General features: G+C 37.6%; 23 non-coding genes across 23 annotated transcripts; all 23 read right to left on the bottom strand.

Moving 5' to 3' along the window:
• Positions 1–3,957: 3,957 nt before the first annotated feature.
• Positions 3,958–4,029, bottom strand: Trnaw-cca. Its single transcript has one exon. It is a non-coding gene; the product is annotated as a tRNA-Trp (tRNA).
• Positions 4,030–4,243: 214 nt separating this feature from the next.
• Trnaw-cca lies at positions 4,244–4,314 on the bottom strand. The gene has a single exon. It is a non-coding gene; the product is annotated as a tRNA-Trp (tRNA).
• A 215-nt stretch (positions 4,315–4,529) lies between these two features.
• On the bottom strand, positions 4,530–4,601 carry Trnaw-cca. The gene has a single exon. It is a non-coding gene; the product is annotated as a tRNA-Trp (tRNA).
• Positions 4,602–4,815: 214 nt separating this feature from the next.
• On the bottom strand, positions 4,816–4,887 carry Trnaw-cca. The gene has a single exon. It is a non-coding gene; the product is annotated as a tRNA-Trp (tRNA).
• A 214-nt stretch (positions 4,888–5,101) lies between these two features.
• Trnaw-cca lies at positions 5,102–5,173 on the bottom strand. The gene has a single exon. It is a non-coding gene; the product is annotated as a tRNA-Trp (tRNA).
• A 215-nt stretch (positions 5,174–5,388) lies between these two features.
• On the bottom strand, positions 5,389–5,460 carry Trnaw-cca. Its single transcript has one exon. It is a non-coding gene; the product is annotated as a tRNA-Trp (tRNA).
• A 215-nt stretch (positions 5,461–5,675) lies between these two features.
• Trnaw-cca lies at positions 5,676–5,747 on the bottom strand. The gene has a single exon. It is a non-coding gene; the product is annotated as a tRNA-Trp (tRNA).
• Positions 5,748–5,962: 215 nt separating this feature from the next.
• Trnaw-cca lies at positions 5,963–6,034 on the bottom strand. The gene has a single exon. It is a non-coding gene; the product is annotated as a tRNA-Trp (tRNA).
• A 215-nt stretch (positions 6,035–6,249) lies between these two features.
• On the bottom strand, positions 6,250–6,321 carry Trnaw-cca. Its single transcript has one exon. It is a non-coding gene; the product is annotated as a tRNA-Trp (tRNA).
• A 215-nt stretch (positions 6,322–6,536) lies between these two features.
• Positions 6,537–6,608, bottom strand: Trnaw-cca. The gene has a single exon. It is a non-coding gene; the product is annotated as a tRNA-Trp (tRNA).
• A 215-nt stretch (positions 6,609–6,823) lies between these two features.
• Trnaw-cca lies at positions 6,824–6,895 on the bottom strand. The gene has a single exon. It is a non-coding gene; the product is annotated as a tRNA-Trp (tRNA).
• A 215-nt stretch (positions 6,896–7,110) lies between these two features.
• Positions 7,111–7,182, bottom strand: Trnaw-cca. Its single transcript has one exon. It is a non-coding gene; the product is annotated as a tRNA-Trp (tRNA).
• A 214-nt stretch (positions 7,183–7,396) lies between these two features.
• Positions 7,397–7,468, bottom strand: Trnaw-cca. Its single transcript has one exon. It is a non-coding gene; the product is annotated as a tRNA-Trp (tRNA).
• Positions 7,469–7,683: 215 nt separating this feature from the next.
• On the bottom strand, positions 7,684–7,755 carry Trnaw-cca. Its single transcript has one exon. It is a non-coding gene; the product is annotated as a tRNA-Trp (tRNA).
• A 215-nt stretch (positions 7,756–7,970) lies between these two features.
• Trnaw-cca lies at positions 7,971–8,042 on the bottom strand. Its single transcript has one exon. It is a non-coding gene; the product is annotated as a tRNA-Trp (tRNA).
• Positions 8,043–8,257: 215 nt separating this feature from the next.
• Trnaw-cca lies at positions 8,258–8,329 on the bottom strand. The gene has a single exon. It is a non-coding gene; the product is annotated as a tRNA-Trp (tRNA).
• Positions 8,330–8,544: 215 nt separating this feature from the next.
• On the bottom strand, positions 8,545–8,616 carry Trnaw-cca. The gene has a single exon. It is a non-coding gene; the product is annotated as a tRNA-Trp (tRNA).
• Positions 8,617–8,831: 215 nt separating this feature from the next.
• On the bottom strand, positions 8,832–8,903 carry Trnaw-cca. The gene has a single exon. It is a non-coding gene; the product is annotated as a tRNA-Trp (tRNA).
• Positions 8,904–9,118: 215 nt separating this feature from the next.
• On the bottom strand, positions 9,119–9,190 carry Trnaw-cca. The gene has a single exon. It is a non-coding gene; the product is annotated as a tRNA-Trp (tRNA).
• A 215-nt stretch (positions 9,191–9,405) lies between these two features.
• On the bottom strand, positions 9,406–9,477 carry Trnaw-cca. Its single transcript has one exon. It is a non-coding gene; the product is annotated as a tRNA-Trp (tRNA).
• Positions 9,478–9,692: 215 nt separating this feature from the next.
• Trnaw-cca lies at positions 9,693–9,764 on the bottom strand. Its single transcript has one exon. It is a non-coding gene; the product is annotated as a tRNA-Trp (tRNA).
• Positions 9,765–12,919: 3,155 nt separating this feature from the next.
• Trnaw-cca lies at positions 12,920–12,991 on the bottom strand. The gene has a single exon. It is a non-coding gene; the product is annotated as a tRNA-Trp (tRNA).
• Positions 12,992–13,205: 214 nt separating this feature from the next.
• Positions 13,206–13,277, bottom strand: Trnaw-cca. The gene has a single exon. It is a non-coding gene; the product is annotated as a tRNA-Trp (tRNA).
• Between the last annotated feature and the right edge of the window lie 397 nt (positions 13,278–13,674).

Genomic DNA, 13,674 nt, shown 5'->3' with positions numbered 1-13,674 from the left:
TTCCATTCCCAGATATTTAACCGTATTATTAACTGTGATTGGATGGTTGTTAAGTTTAAGAGGAATTGAGATTTTGTTGTCGTTTAGTTTTCGGCTAAACACGATCTGTTCGGTTTTTTTCTCATTCACTCTGATCTTCCAGGTTTTATAAAATTCGGTTAGTTTGTCAATATTATATTGTAGCAATCTGTTCGCTATTGCCGAATGAAAGGAGTGAGCGTATAATGCAGTGTCGTCTGCGAATAGCGCCATTTTTGTGTTTGGAAAACCTGGAAGGTCGTGTATGTAGAGGTTAAAGAGTCTGGGTCCAAGGACGCTTCCTTGAGGTACACCTGATTTAATTTTTTTGATGGATGATAGTTTATTGCCGATTTTTACTACGTATTTTCTGTTCGAAAGGTATGAATTTATTAGTTTGATGATAAAGTAGGGAAGTCCGAGTTTTATCATTTTGTAAGTAAGACCTTGGATCCAGACCCTGTCGAATGCTTTCTCTATGTCTAGAAAAAGCATGGCTGTGTTCTTTTTTTTGTTGAATTCGTTGATAATGTCTATCACTATTCTACAGATTTGGTGTGTGGAACTATGTTTTTCTTTGAACCCAAATTGATACGGATCATGCAATTCCGTGTGTTTGAGTGTTTTTGTTAGTATTTTGAGAATAATTTTTTCGGAGATTTTACTGAGCGTTGATAACAGACTGATCGGTCTGTAATTAAGTGGTGATTTTTTGTCGCTACTACTCTTATGTATAGGAACAACTAGTCCAATTTTCCATGTATTCGGCCAGTGTTGCAAGTCGATTATGGCGTTGATTATATAATTGAGTTGCACGATTGCCTTTTTAGTGAGGTTTTTGATCAGTTTGTTATCAATTTCGTCTATTCCTGGAGATTTGTTATTTGCTAAGTTGTTAATAATGTTTTTTATTTCTAGTGGGTTGGTATGAAACTTTTTCAATTCATTATTAGTACTGGTATGGCTGCTTAAGTAATTTTCTACAATTTCTATGATTTTTTTATCTTCGGAGCTGTTTGTCGGGCCTATGTCATGTATCTTCTCATAGGTTTCTGCCAAAAGTTCCGTTTTTTGTTCGTCTGTTATGTAATCGATAGAGTCACTTGAGAGAGTTGGTATTTCTTGTGGTTTCTTTTTCAAGAATTTCGTGAATTTCCACAAGGAACCATTTGATGGATTTAATTTGGATAGTTTCTTTTCCATTGTTTCATTTTTATATTCGCCAATTTTGATTCTTATTCGCGATGTTAAAAGTTTGCTTAGGTCGTTATCACGAGGGTTCCGATATCGCTGCCAGCGTTTACGTGTTTGATTTCTTAATTGAATTAGGTTCTTTATTTCTGGTGAGAGGTCGTTTTTGTATGGATAAATGATCTTCAATTTAGTGGTTCGGTTCCTGGTGTGAATTAAATTTTCCGTGAATTTTGTTACCTCCTCCTCAAGTTTCTCTATCGAGTCAATATTGTTATTTATGACGATTTTATTGTTAAGAATTCTTCGATATTCATTCCAATCTGTGGTCGAATAATCAAAGATTTTCTTGGAAATATCAACTCTACAGGTGCTAGTTAAAGTGAAAGTTACTACGTTATGATCTGAGGGAAGGTCAGGTAATGATTCAGGGGTACTTATGTTGGGTACCATTCGGGCTACTATGAGGTCAATTATTGAAGGGGTATTATTGTTAGGCGGATAATGCGTAGGTTCGGAAGGATGATGGATGATGCAGTTTTGTTTATTTTCTAAGTATTCGAAAAGAGTGAGTCCGTTGGTATTGTTTGAAACACAGCCCCAGAGTCCGTGTCTAGCGTTGAAATCTCCTACAACAATGGTTTTATTAGTTTTTAATAGTTCTTCGAGATCGCTTTCACCGAAGTTATTGGTTGGTCTGTTGTAGATGGAGATAAGTTTAAGACCGTTGGCTAATTGTATACCGGCATTCTCTAATGTGCAAGAAATTTCCGGGAGTTCTTTGAACGGGATATCTTTTCTAACAAGGATAAGGATACCCCCGTGTCTAGTGTTACCTGAGCGATCCCTTCTAACAACGTGGAATTCCTTCATCTTAAATTTGTCTGTTTTTATTAGTCTAGTTTCATTTATGAAAAAAATATCTATTGAATGTTCTTCAAGAAAATGTGCAATTTCATTATGTTTGTATCGAATTCCATTGGAATTCCAGGTTGCTAGATTTAACTGTTTTTGGGATTTAAAAACCATGACTAGGAAGATTTTCTAGGAAGTCGTTGAATATTAAGAATTTTTCTTTGAAATTAGTGCATTTATCCATTTTTTGGTTAAGTGCGCGGATTTCTAGCAAGAATTTATTTATATTGATATGTTGGTTTAGTTTGTCCATTTCATTTTTTAAATCTAAAAGCGGGCTTTGAGCAGTATTACCCATATTCAAATTATCTGTATTAGTCCTAGCAGCATCTGGTTGGGAGCTTCTTATTTCGTTTATTTTTTTTCTTCTCTCTTCCCATACGTTTACTGCTGGTAGTGGAGCTTCAACGTATGTAGTTTTCCTCGTAGGTTGTGGCTGGTTCCTGGATATTCTGCTTTGTAGAATTCTCTGGTACACTTCACATTCAACACTATTTGCCCGATGTTCGCCTTGGCAATTCGCGCACTTATCTTTCTCTCCCGCGGGTTTGGTGCATTCTGCTGTGGCATGTTCGTCCGCACACAGTAAACATTTGTATGCTCTATAGCAGTTACTTCTTGCGTGTCCCCATTGTTGGCACCTCTTGCATATAGTCATTTGTTTGGTCCTATATTGCCTTTCCCAATGTATCACGGTGTAACACAGTGTTCGCACTTCTCTTTTCAATTGTTTGAGTGTCACTTGGCTGCTGGTTATGACGAGGAACATCGGATTTCGTGTGCCTCTCATTTTGTAGATGTCTTTCACGTCTATTTCATAGATGTTCTTCAGTTCATCTATTATTTCTGGGATTTCAATATTGGAATTTAGTCCTTTGAGTACATGAGCATGAGTTTTTTCATTTTTCAATGTGTACGAGTGGAACTTTTGTCCAAGATTTAGGAAATATTCCTTTAGTTTTTTATGGTCTTCCAATTTATTTGTATAAATGTTCGAGGACTCCCGTCCGTATCTTATGTGGAAACTTTTGTTTCCAATTCGTTCCGCTATTCTTTTAACGGTTTGGTTATGATCATCAATAAGTCCTTGAAGAACTATAGGAGGAGGTTTTATTTTTGTTGATTCGCTGTCAACTATTTGCATCTTGGTTTCTTCCACGTGCAGTTTTTTAAATCGATTAGTAGTCGCTATTGGTTCTTCTGCTTCTACTACTTCGGTTGATGTGTTCGAAGGTTGTTTAGCACCTCCGGGGTGGGTTTGCGTCGGATTTATCATATCCTTTATCTTCTTCGGCTCCTAAGTTCGTTTTTCCATCAACTTTTTCAGGGCTTAGTGAAAATACGGTTATTTTTCTCTTTTTTTCGTTGTCCATTTTGGGGGGTTTGGTCCCCATTTTATAAGGTTTTCTTTTCAGCACTTTACTTGAAGTAATGTCACTGTCACTGTTCACTTTAAACTTTCGTTTGGAATTCAGGTTGGTTTTCTGACTATTCACAATGGATACTCAGGTACTTGCACTACTGGCTCAAGTACTTACGGAGCGTTCAAGACACGTCTTACCTGTTCGGTGTCTCATTGGGAATGAAGTCAGACGCGCTACCGTTGCGCCACGGAGTCGTTACAATTAATACTCATCCAGAGCCTTGAAGTCACTGTATTTTCGAATAGAGATGAAAAAATATACTAATATTGAATTCAATAACTATGGTGGTATTAGGATGCCATTATGAACAACCGACTTTATATTTATATCGTTTTCTGACTGAAATTTGAGTCGGATCGAAAGGTTTTTAATTCCCATCTAAGTCCCAGTGGCAGCGAAAAAAATATTGTGACCCCGACGTGATTTGAACACGCAACCTTCTGATCTGGAGTCAGACGCGCTACCGTTGCGCCACGGAGTCGTTACAATTAATACTCATCCAGAGCCTTGAAGTCACTGTATTTTCGAATAGAGCTGAAAAAATATACTAATATTGAATTAAATAACTATGGTAGTAATAGAATGCGATTATGAACAACCGACTTTATATTCATATCGTCCTCGGACTGAATTTTGAGTCGGATCGAAAGTTCTTCATTCCCCTCTAAGTCCAAGGGGCAGCGAAAAAAATATTGTGACCCCACGTGATTTGAACACGCAACCTTCTGATCTGGAGTCAGACGCGCTACCGTTGCGCCACGGAGTCGTTACAATTAATACTCATCCAGAGCCTTGAAGTCACTGTATTTTCGAATAGAGATGAAAAAATATACTAATATTGAATTCAATAACTATGGTGGTATTAGGATGCCATTATGAACAACCGACTTTATATTTATATCGTTTTCTGACTGAAATTTGAGTCGGATCGAAAGGTTTTTAATTCCCATCTTAGTCCCAGTGGCAGCGAAAAAAATATTGTGACCCCGACGTGATTTGAACACGCAACCTTCTGATCTGGAGTCAGACGCGCTACCGTTGCGCCACGGAGTCGTTACAATTAATACTCATCCAGAGCCTTGAAGTCACTGTATTTTCGAATAGAGATGAAAAAATATACTAATATTGAATTCAATAACTATGGTGGTATTAGGATGCCATTATGAACAACCGACTTTATATTCATATCGTCCTCGGACTGAATTTTGAGTCGGATCGAAAGTTCTTCATTCCCCTCTAAGTCCAAGGGGCAGCGAAAAAAATATTGTGACCCCGACGTGATTTGAACACGCAACCTTCTGATCTGGAGTCAGACGCGCTACCGTTGCGCCACGGAGTCGTTACAATTAATACTCATCCAGAGCCTTGAAGTCACTGTATTTTCGAATAGAGCTGAAAAAATATACTAATATTGAATTAAATAACTATGGTAGTAATAGAATGCGATTATGAACAACCGACTTTATATTCATATCGTCCTCGGACTGAATTTTGAGTCGGATCGAAAGTTCTTCATTCCCCTCTAAGTCCAAGGGGCAGCGAAAAAAATATTGTGACCCCGACGTGATTTGAACACGCAACCTTCTGATCTGGAGTCAGACGCGCTACCGTTGCGCCACGGAGTCGTTACAATTAATACTCATCCAGAGCCTTGAAGTCACTGTATTTTCGAATAGAGATGAAAAAATATACTAATATTGAATTCAATAACTATGGTGGTATTAGGATGCCATTATGAACAACCGACTTTATATTTATATCGTTTTCTGACTGAAATTTGAGTCGGATCGAAAGGTTTTTAATTCCCATCTTAGTCCCAGTGGCAGCGAAAAAAATATTGTGACCCCGACGTGATTTGAACACGCAACCTTCTGATCTGGAGTCAGACGCGCTACCGTTGCGCCACGGAGTCGTTACAATTAATACTCATCCAGAGCCTTGAAGTCACTGTATTTTCGAATAGAGATGAAAAAATATACTAATATTGAATTCAATAACTATGGTGGTATTAGGATGCCATTATGAACAACCGACTTTATATTTATATCGTTTTCTGACTGAAATTTGAGTCGGATCGAAAGGTTTTTAATTCCCATCTTAGTCCCAGTGGCAGCGAAAAAAATATTGTGACCCCGACGTGATTTGAACACGCAACCTTCTGATCTGGAGTCAGACGCGCTACCGTTGCGCCACGGAGTCGTTACAATTAATACTCATTCAGAGCCTTGAAGTCACTGTATTTTCGAATAGAGATGAAAAAATATACTAATATTGAATTCAATAACTATGGTAGTATTAGGATGCGATTATGAACAACCGACTTTATATTTATATCGTTTTCTGACTGAAATTTGAGTCGGATCGAAAGGTTTTTAATTCCCATCTAAGTCCCAGTGGCAGCGAAAAAAATATTGTGACCCCGACGTGATTTGAACACGCAACCTTCTGATCTGGAGTCAGACGCGCTACCGTTGCGCCACGGAGTCGTTACAATTAATACTCATTCAGAGCCTTGAAGTCACTGTATTTTCGAATAGAGATGAAAAAATATACTAATATTGAATTCAATAACTATGGTGGTATTAGGATGCCATTATGAACAACCGACTTTATATTTATATCGTTTTCTGACTGAAATTTGAGTCGGATCGAAAGGTTTTTAATTCCCATCTTAGTCCCAGTGGCAGCGAAAAAAATATTGTGACCCCGACGTGATTTGAACACGCAACCTTCTGATCTGGAGTCAGACGCGCTACCGTTGCGCCACGGAGTCGTTACAATTAATACTCATTCAGAGCCTTGAAGTCACTGTATTTTCGAATAGAGATGAAAAAATATACTAATATTGAATTCAATAACTATGGTGGTATTAGGATGCCATTATGAACAACCGACTTTATATTTATATCGTTTTCTGACTGAAATTTGAGTCGGATCGAAAGGTTTTTAATTCCCATCTTAGTCCCAGTGGCAGCGAAAAAAATATTGTGACCCCGACGTGATTTGAACACGCAACCTTCTGATCTGGAGTCAGACGCGCTACCGTTGCGCCACGGAGTCGTTACAATTAATACTCATTCAGAGCCTTGAAGTCACTGTATTTTCGAATAGAGATGAAAAAATATACTAATATTGAATTCAATAACTATGGTGGTATTAGGATGCCATTATGAACAACCGACTTTATATTCATATCGTCCTCGGACTGAAATTTGAGTCGGATCGAAAGGTTTTTAATTCCCATCTTAGTCCCAGTGGCAGCGAAAAAAATATTGTGACCCCGACGTGATTTGAACACGCAACCTTCTGATCTGGAGTCAGACGCGCTACCGTTGCGCCACGGAGTCGTTACAATTAATACTCATTCAGAGCCTTGAAGTCACTGTATTTTCGAATAGAGATGAAAAAATATACTAATATTGAATTCAATAACTATGGTGGTATTAGGATGCCATTATGAACAACCGACTTTATATTTATATCGTTTTCTGACTGAAATTTGAGTCGGATCGAAAGGTTTTTAATTCCCATCTTAGTCCCAGTGGCAGCGAAAAAAATATTGTGACCCCGACGTGATTTGAACACGCAACCTTCTGATCTGGAGTCAGACGCGCTACCGTTGCGCCACGGAGTCGTTACAATTAATACTCATCCAGAGCCTTGAAGTCACTGTATTTTCGAATAGAGCTGAAAAAATATACTAATATTGAATTAAATAACTATGGTAGTAATAGAATGCGATTATGAACAACCGACTTTATATTCATATCGTCCTCGGACTGAATTTTGAGTCGGATCGAAAGTTCTTCATTCCCCTCTAAGTCCAAGGGGCAGCGAAAAAAATATTGTGACCCCGACGTGATTTGAACACGCAACCTTCTGATCTGGAGTCAGACGCGCTACCGTTGCGCCACGGAGTCGTTACAATTAATACTCATCCAGAGCCTTGAAGTCACTGTATTTTCGAATAGAGATGAAAAAATATACTAATATTGAATTCAATAACTATGGTGGTATTAGGATGCCATTATGAACAACCGACTTTATATTTATATCGTTTTCTGACTGAAATTTGAGTCGGATCGAAAGGTTTTTAATTCCCATCTTAGTCCCAGTGGCAGCGAAAAAAATATTGTGACCCCGACGTGATTTGAACACGCAACCTTCTGATCTGGAGTCAGACGCGCTACCGTTGCGCCACGGAGTCGTTACAATTAATACTCATCCAGAGCCTTGAAGTCACTGTATTTTCGAATAGAGATGAAAAAATATACTAATATTGAATTCAATAACTATGGTGGTATTAGGATGCCATTATGAACAACCGACTTTATATTTATATCGTTTTCTGACTGAAATTTGAGTCGGATCGAAAGGTTTTTAATTCCCATCTTAGTCCCAGTGGCAGCGAAAAAAATATTGTGACCCCGACGTGATTTGAACACGCAACCTTCTGATCTGGAGTCAGACGCGCTACCGTTGCGCCACGGAGTCGTTACAATTAATACTCATTCAGAGCCTTGAAGTCACTGTATTTTCGAATAGAGATGAAAAAATATACTAATATTGAATTCAATAACTATGGTAGTATTAGGATGCGATTATGAACAACCGACTTTATATTTATATCGTTTTCTGACTGAAATTTGAGTCGGATCGAAAGGTTTTTAATTCCCATCTAAGTCCCAGTGGCAGCGAAAAAAATATTGTGACCCCGACGTGATTTGAACACGCAACCTTCTGATCTGGAGTCAGACGCGCTACCGTTGCGCCACGGAGTCGTTACAATTAATACTCATTCAGAGCCTTGAAGTCACTGTATTTTCGAATAGAGATGAAAAAATATACTAATATTGAATTCAATAACTATGGTGGTATTAGGATGCCATTATGAACAACCGACTTTATATTTATATCGTTTTCTGACTGAAATTTGAGTCGGATCGAAAGGTTTTTAATTCCCATCTTAGTCCCAGTGGCAGCGAAAAAAATATTGTGACCCCGACGTGATTTGAACACGCAACCTTCTGATCTGGAGTCAGACGCGCTACCGTTGCGCCACGGAGTCGTTACAATTAATACTCATTCAGAGCCTTGAAGTCACTGTATTTTCGAATAGAGATGAAAAAATATACTAATATTGAATTCAATAACTATGGTGGTATTAGGATGCCATTATGAACAACCGACTTTATATTTATATCGTTTTCTGACTGAAATTTGAGTCGGATCGAAAGGTTTTTAATTCCCATCTTAGTCCCAGTGGCAGCGAAAAAAATATTGTGACCCCGACGTGATTTGAACACGCAACCTTCTGATCTGGAGTCAGACGCGCTACCGTTGCGCCACGGAGTCGTTACAATTAATACTCATTCAGAGCCTTGAAGTCACTGTATTTTCGAATAGAGATGAAAAAATATACTAATATTGAATTCAATAACTATGGTGGTATTAGGATGCCATTATGAACAACCGACTTTATATTCATATCGTCCTCGGACTGAAATTTGAGTCGGATCGAAAGGTTTTTAATTCCCATCTTAGTCCCAGTGGCAGCGAAAAAAATATTGTGACCCCGACGTGATTTGAACACGCAACCTTCTGATCTGGAGTCAGACGCGCTACCGTTGCGCCACGGAGTCGTTACAATTAATACTCATTCAGAGCCTTGAAGTCACTGTATTTTCGAATAGAGATGAAAAAATATACTAATATTGAATTCAATAACTATGGTGGTATTAGGATGCCATTATGAACAACCGACTTTATATTTATATCGTTTTCTGACTGAAATTTGAGTCGGATCGAAAGGTTTTTAATTCCCATCTTAGTCCCAGTGGCAGCGAAAAAAATATTGTGACCCCGACGTGATTTGAACACGCAACCTTCTGATCTGGAGTCAGACGCGCTACCGTTGCGCCACGGAGTCGTTACAATTAATACTCATTCAGAGCCTTGAAGTCACTGTATTTTCGAATAGAGATGAAAAAATATACTAATATTGAATTCAATAACTATGGTGGTATTAGGATGCCATTATGAACAACCGACTTTATATTCATATCGTCCTCGGACTGAAATTTGAGTCGGATCGAAAGGTTTTTAATTCCCATCTTAGTCCCAGTGGCAGCGAAAAAAATATTGTGACCCCGACGTGATTTGAACACGCAACCTTCTGATCTGGAGTCAGACGCGCTACCGTTGCGCCACGGAGTCGTTACAATTAATACTCATTCAGAGCCTTGAAGTCACTGTATTTTCGAATAGAGATGAAAAAATATACTAATATTGAATTCAAAAACTATGGTGGTATTAGGATGCCATTATGAACAACCGACTTTATATTTATATCGTTTTCTGACTGAAATTTGAGTCGGATCGAAAGGTTTTTAATTCCCATCTTAGTCCCAGTGGCAGCGAAAAAAATATTGTGACCCCGACGTGATTTGAACACGCAACCTTCTGATCTGGAGTCAGACGCTTTTGCTTGCTTTTATAGTCTTTATTATATTTTAATATGTACATGTTATAATGGTTTACATCATTTGTTGTTTGATATTTTAGTAGTTCCTATCTATACATGATTTACCTACAATAATAATAATATTTTGGCTGGACGCCTTTAGATATTCAGAGGTTTTGTTTTTTTTTATGTGTTAAGTTAGCACTAAAGTTCATAGTATTCACAGGAAAATGTAGAGAAAAACCTGTTTTCGTTGTTTCCCAGTATCCTGGGCTTAAGCAGTATCAACAATATATAAAATGAGATATAAAAAATAGCATCAACAATAACAACAACAAAAACAACAATAATTACAGTAGCAATAACAGTAGTAATTAGCTACATGTTAGCTATTTTTGTAGCTAATGTGTTTTCTATTGAATATGGGTAAATGCTCGTAGGGAAGGGCATGTTTTTCATTGGCGTTTTTCGAGTTCTTTCTAGTCAAAGTTATTTTGTTAACGGGATCGCTCACGTATCTCGTTTTTTCGTAAAAGTTCGCGGAAATTCTATCTATGTGATTTTTTATTGTTTCAATACCTGCTAATTCGTGCAAATCTGTGATTCTTGTGTATCTATCCTTGTTAGTGATAAGCCTCAGCATTCTGTTTTGAAAAATTTGTAACGGTCGTGTCGGCCATGATTTCAAGTGACACCAGGCCGGTGCCGCATACGTTATGATTGGTCTTATTAAGGAGGTGTATATTAATTTTTTATTTTTTTGATTCATACGGCTATTCTTGCACATTAGAGGATACAGGATTCTGATTGCCCCGTTGGCTTTTATTAAAGTTTTTTCAATGTGTTTGTGAAAATTAAGTCGGCTATCTAGTTCCATTCCCAGATATTTAACCGTATTATTAACTGTGATTGGATGGTTGTTAAGTTTGAGAGGAATTGAGATTTTGTTGTCGTTTAGTTTTCGGCTAAACACGATCTGTTCGGTTTTTTTCTCATTTACTCTGATCTTCCAGGTTTTGTAAAATTCGGTTAGTTTGTCGATATTATATTGTAGCAATCTGTTCGCTATTGCCGAATGAAAGGAATGAGCGTATAATGCAGTGTCGTCTGCGAATAGCGCCATTTTTGTGTTTGGAAAACCTGGAAGGTCGTGTATGTAGAGGTTAAAGAGTCTGGGTCCAAGGACGCTTCCTTGAGGTACACCTGATTTAATTTTTTTGATGGACGATAGTTTATTGCCGATTTTTACTACGTATTTTCTGTTCGAAAGGTATGAATTTATTAGTTTGATGATAAAGTAGGGAAGTCCGAGTTTTATCATTTTGTAAGTAAGACCTTGGATCCAGACCCTGTCAAATGCTTTCTCTATGTCTAGAAAAAGCATGGCTGTGTTCTTTTTTTTGTTGAATTCGTTGATAATGTCTATTACTATTCTACAGATTTGGTGTGTGGAACTATGTTTTTCTTTGAACCCAACTTGATACGGATCATGCAATTCCGTGTGTTTGAGTGTTTTTGTTAGTATTTTGAGAATAATTTTTTCGGAGATTTTACTGAGCGTTGATAACAGACTGATCGGTCTGTAATTAAGTGGTGATTTTTTGTCGCTACTACTTTTATGTATAGGAACAACTAGTCCAATTTTCCATGTATTCGGCCAGTGTTGCAAGTCGATTATGGCGTTGATTATATAATTGAGTTGCACGATTGCCTTTTTAGTGAGGTTTTTGATCAGTTTGTTATCAATTTCGTCTATTCCTGGGGATTTGTTATTTGCTAAGTTGTTAATAATGTTTTTTATTTCTAGTGGGTTGGTATGAAACTTTTTCGATTCATTATTAGTACTGGTATGGCTACTTAAGTAATTTTCTACAATTTCTATGATTTTTTTATCTTCGGAGCTGTTTGTCGGACCTATGTCATGTATCTTCTCATAGGTTTCTGCCAAAAGTTCCGTTTTTTGTTCGTCTGTTATGTAATCGATAGTGTCACTTGAAAGAGTTGGTATTTCTTGTGGTTTCTTTTTCAAGAATTTCGTGAATTTCCACAAGGAACCATTTGATGGATTTAATTTGGATAGTTTCTTTCCCATTGTTTCATTTTTATATTCGCCAATTTTGATTCTTATTCGCGATGTTAAAAGTTTGCTTAGGTCGTTATCATGAGGGTTCCGATATCGCTGCCAGCGTTTACGTGTTCGATTTCTTAATTGAATTAGGTTCTTTATTTCTGGTGAGAGGTCGTCTTTGTATGGATAAATGATCTTCAATTTAGTGGTTCGGTTCCTGGTGTGAATTAAATTTTCCGTGAATTTTGTTACCTCCTCCTCAAGTTTCTCTATCGAGTCAATATTGTTATTTATGACGATTTTATTGTTAAGAATTCTTCGATATTCATTCCAATCTGTGGTCGAATAATCAAAGATTTTCTTGGAAATATCAACTCTACAGGTGCTAGTTAAAGTGAAAGTTACTACGTTATGATCTGAGGGAAGGTCAGGTAATGATTCAGGGGTACTTATGTTGGGTACCATTCGGGCTACTATGAGGTCAATTATTGAAGGGGTATTATTGTTAGGCGGATAATGCGTAGGTTCGGAAGGATGATGGATGATGCAGTTTTGTTTATTTTCTAAGTATTCGAAAAGAGTGAGTCCGTTGGTAGTCAGACGCGCTACCGTTGCGCCACGGAGTCGTTACAATTAATACTCATTCAGAGCCTTGAAGTCACTGTATTTTCGAATAGAGCTGAAAAAATATACTAATATTGAATTAAATAACTATGGTAGTAATAGAATGCGATTATGAACAACCGACTTTATATTCATATCGTCCTCGGACTGAATTTTGAGTCGGATCGAAAGTTCTTCATTCCCCTCTAAGTCCAAGTGGCAGCGAAAAAAATATTGTGACCCCGACGTGATTTGAACACGCAACCTTCTGATCTGGAGTCAGACGCGCTACCGTTGCGCCACGGAGTCGTTACAATTAATACTCATTCAGAGCCTTGAAGTCACTGTTATTCGAATAGAGATGAAAAAATATACTAATATTGAATTCAATAACTATGGTGGTATTAGGATGCCATTATGAACAACCGACTTTATATTTATATCGTTTTCTGACTGAAATTTGAGTCGGATCGAAAGGTTTTTAATTCCCATCTAAGTCCCAGTGGCAGCGAAAAAAATATTGTGACCCCGACGTGATTTGAACACGCAACCTTCTGATCTGGAGTCAGACGCGCTACCGTTGCGCCACGGAGTCGTTACAATTAATACTCATCCAGAGCCTTGAAGTCCCTGTATTTTCAAATAGAGATGAATAAATATACGAACATACCCTGACATTTCATGTCTCAAGTTTGTTTCGGTCGAGAGTTATCGTGTATACGGCTTGACGGACGAACATGATCGAATTTGAGTACTTATTTGTTGAGTCGAACCTTGTCATTAGAGACCATCCTCGGTTCAAAATTCGAATATAACAGGCATTTTTGCTGAAGGATAGAGTGACTTAGAAGAAGTAATTTTTTCAATTAGGTACGACTACAACAGTCAACAATGAGACAGTCTTTTCCTTGAATAACAGTTCGGATAATAGCTAATAATGTTAAAATCATTCTTCTGTGAAATTTCTCATCAAATAGATTTTCAACATAAGA

Source organism: Harmonia axyridis, chromosome 5, assembly GCF_914767665.1.
Source record: "Harmonia axyridis chromosome 5, icHarAxyr1.1, whole genome shotgun sequence".
Taxonomy (NCBI): domain Eukaryota; kingdom Metazoa; phylum Arthropoda; class Insecta; order Coleoptera; family Coccinellidae; genus Harmonia; species Harmonia axyridis.
Note: the sequence above shows the minus strand (reverse complement) of the source record. Positions and strands in the feature narration are given on the sequence as shown.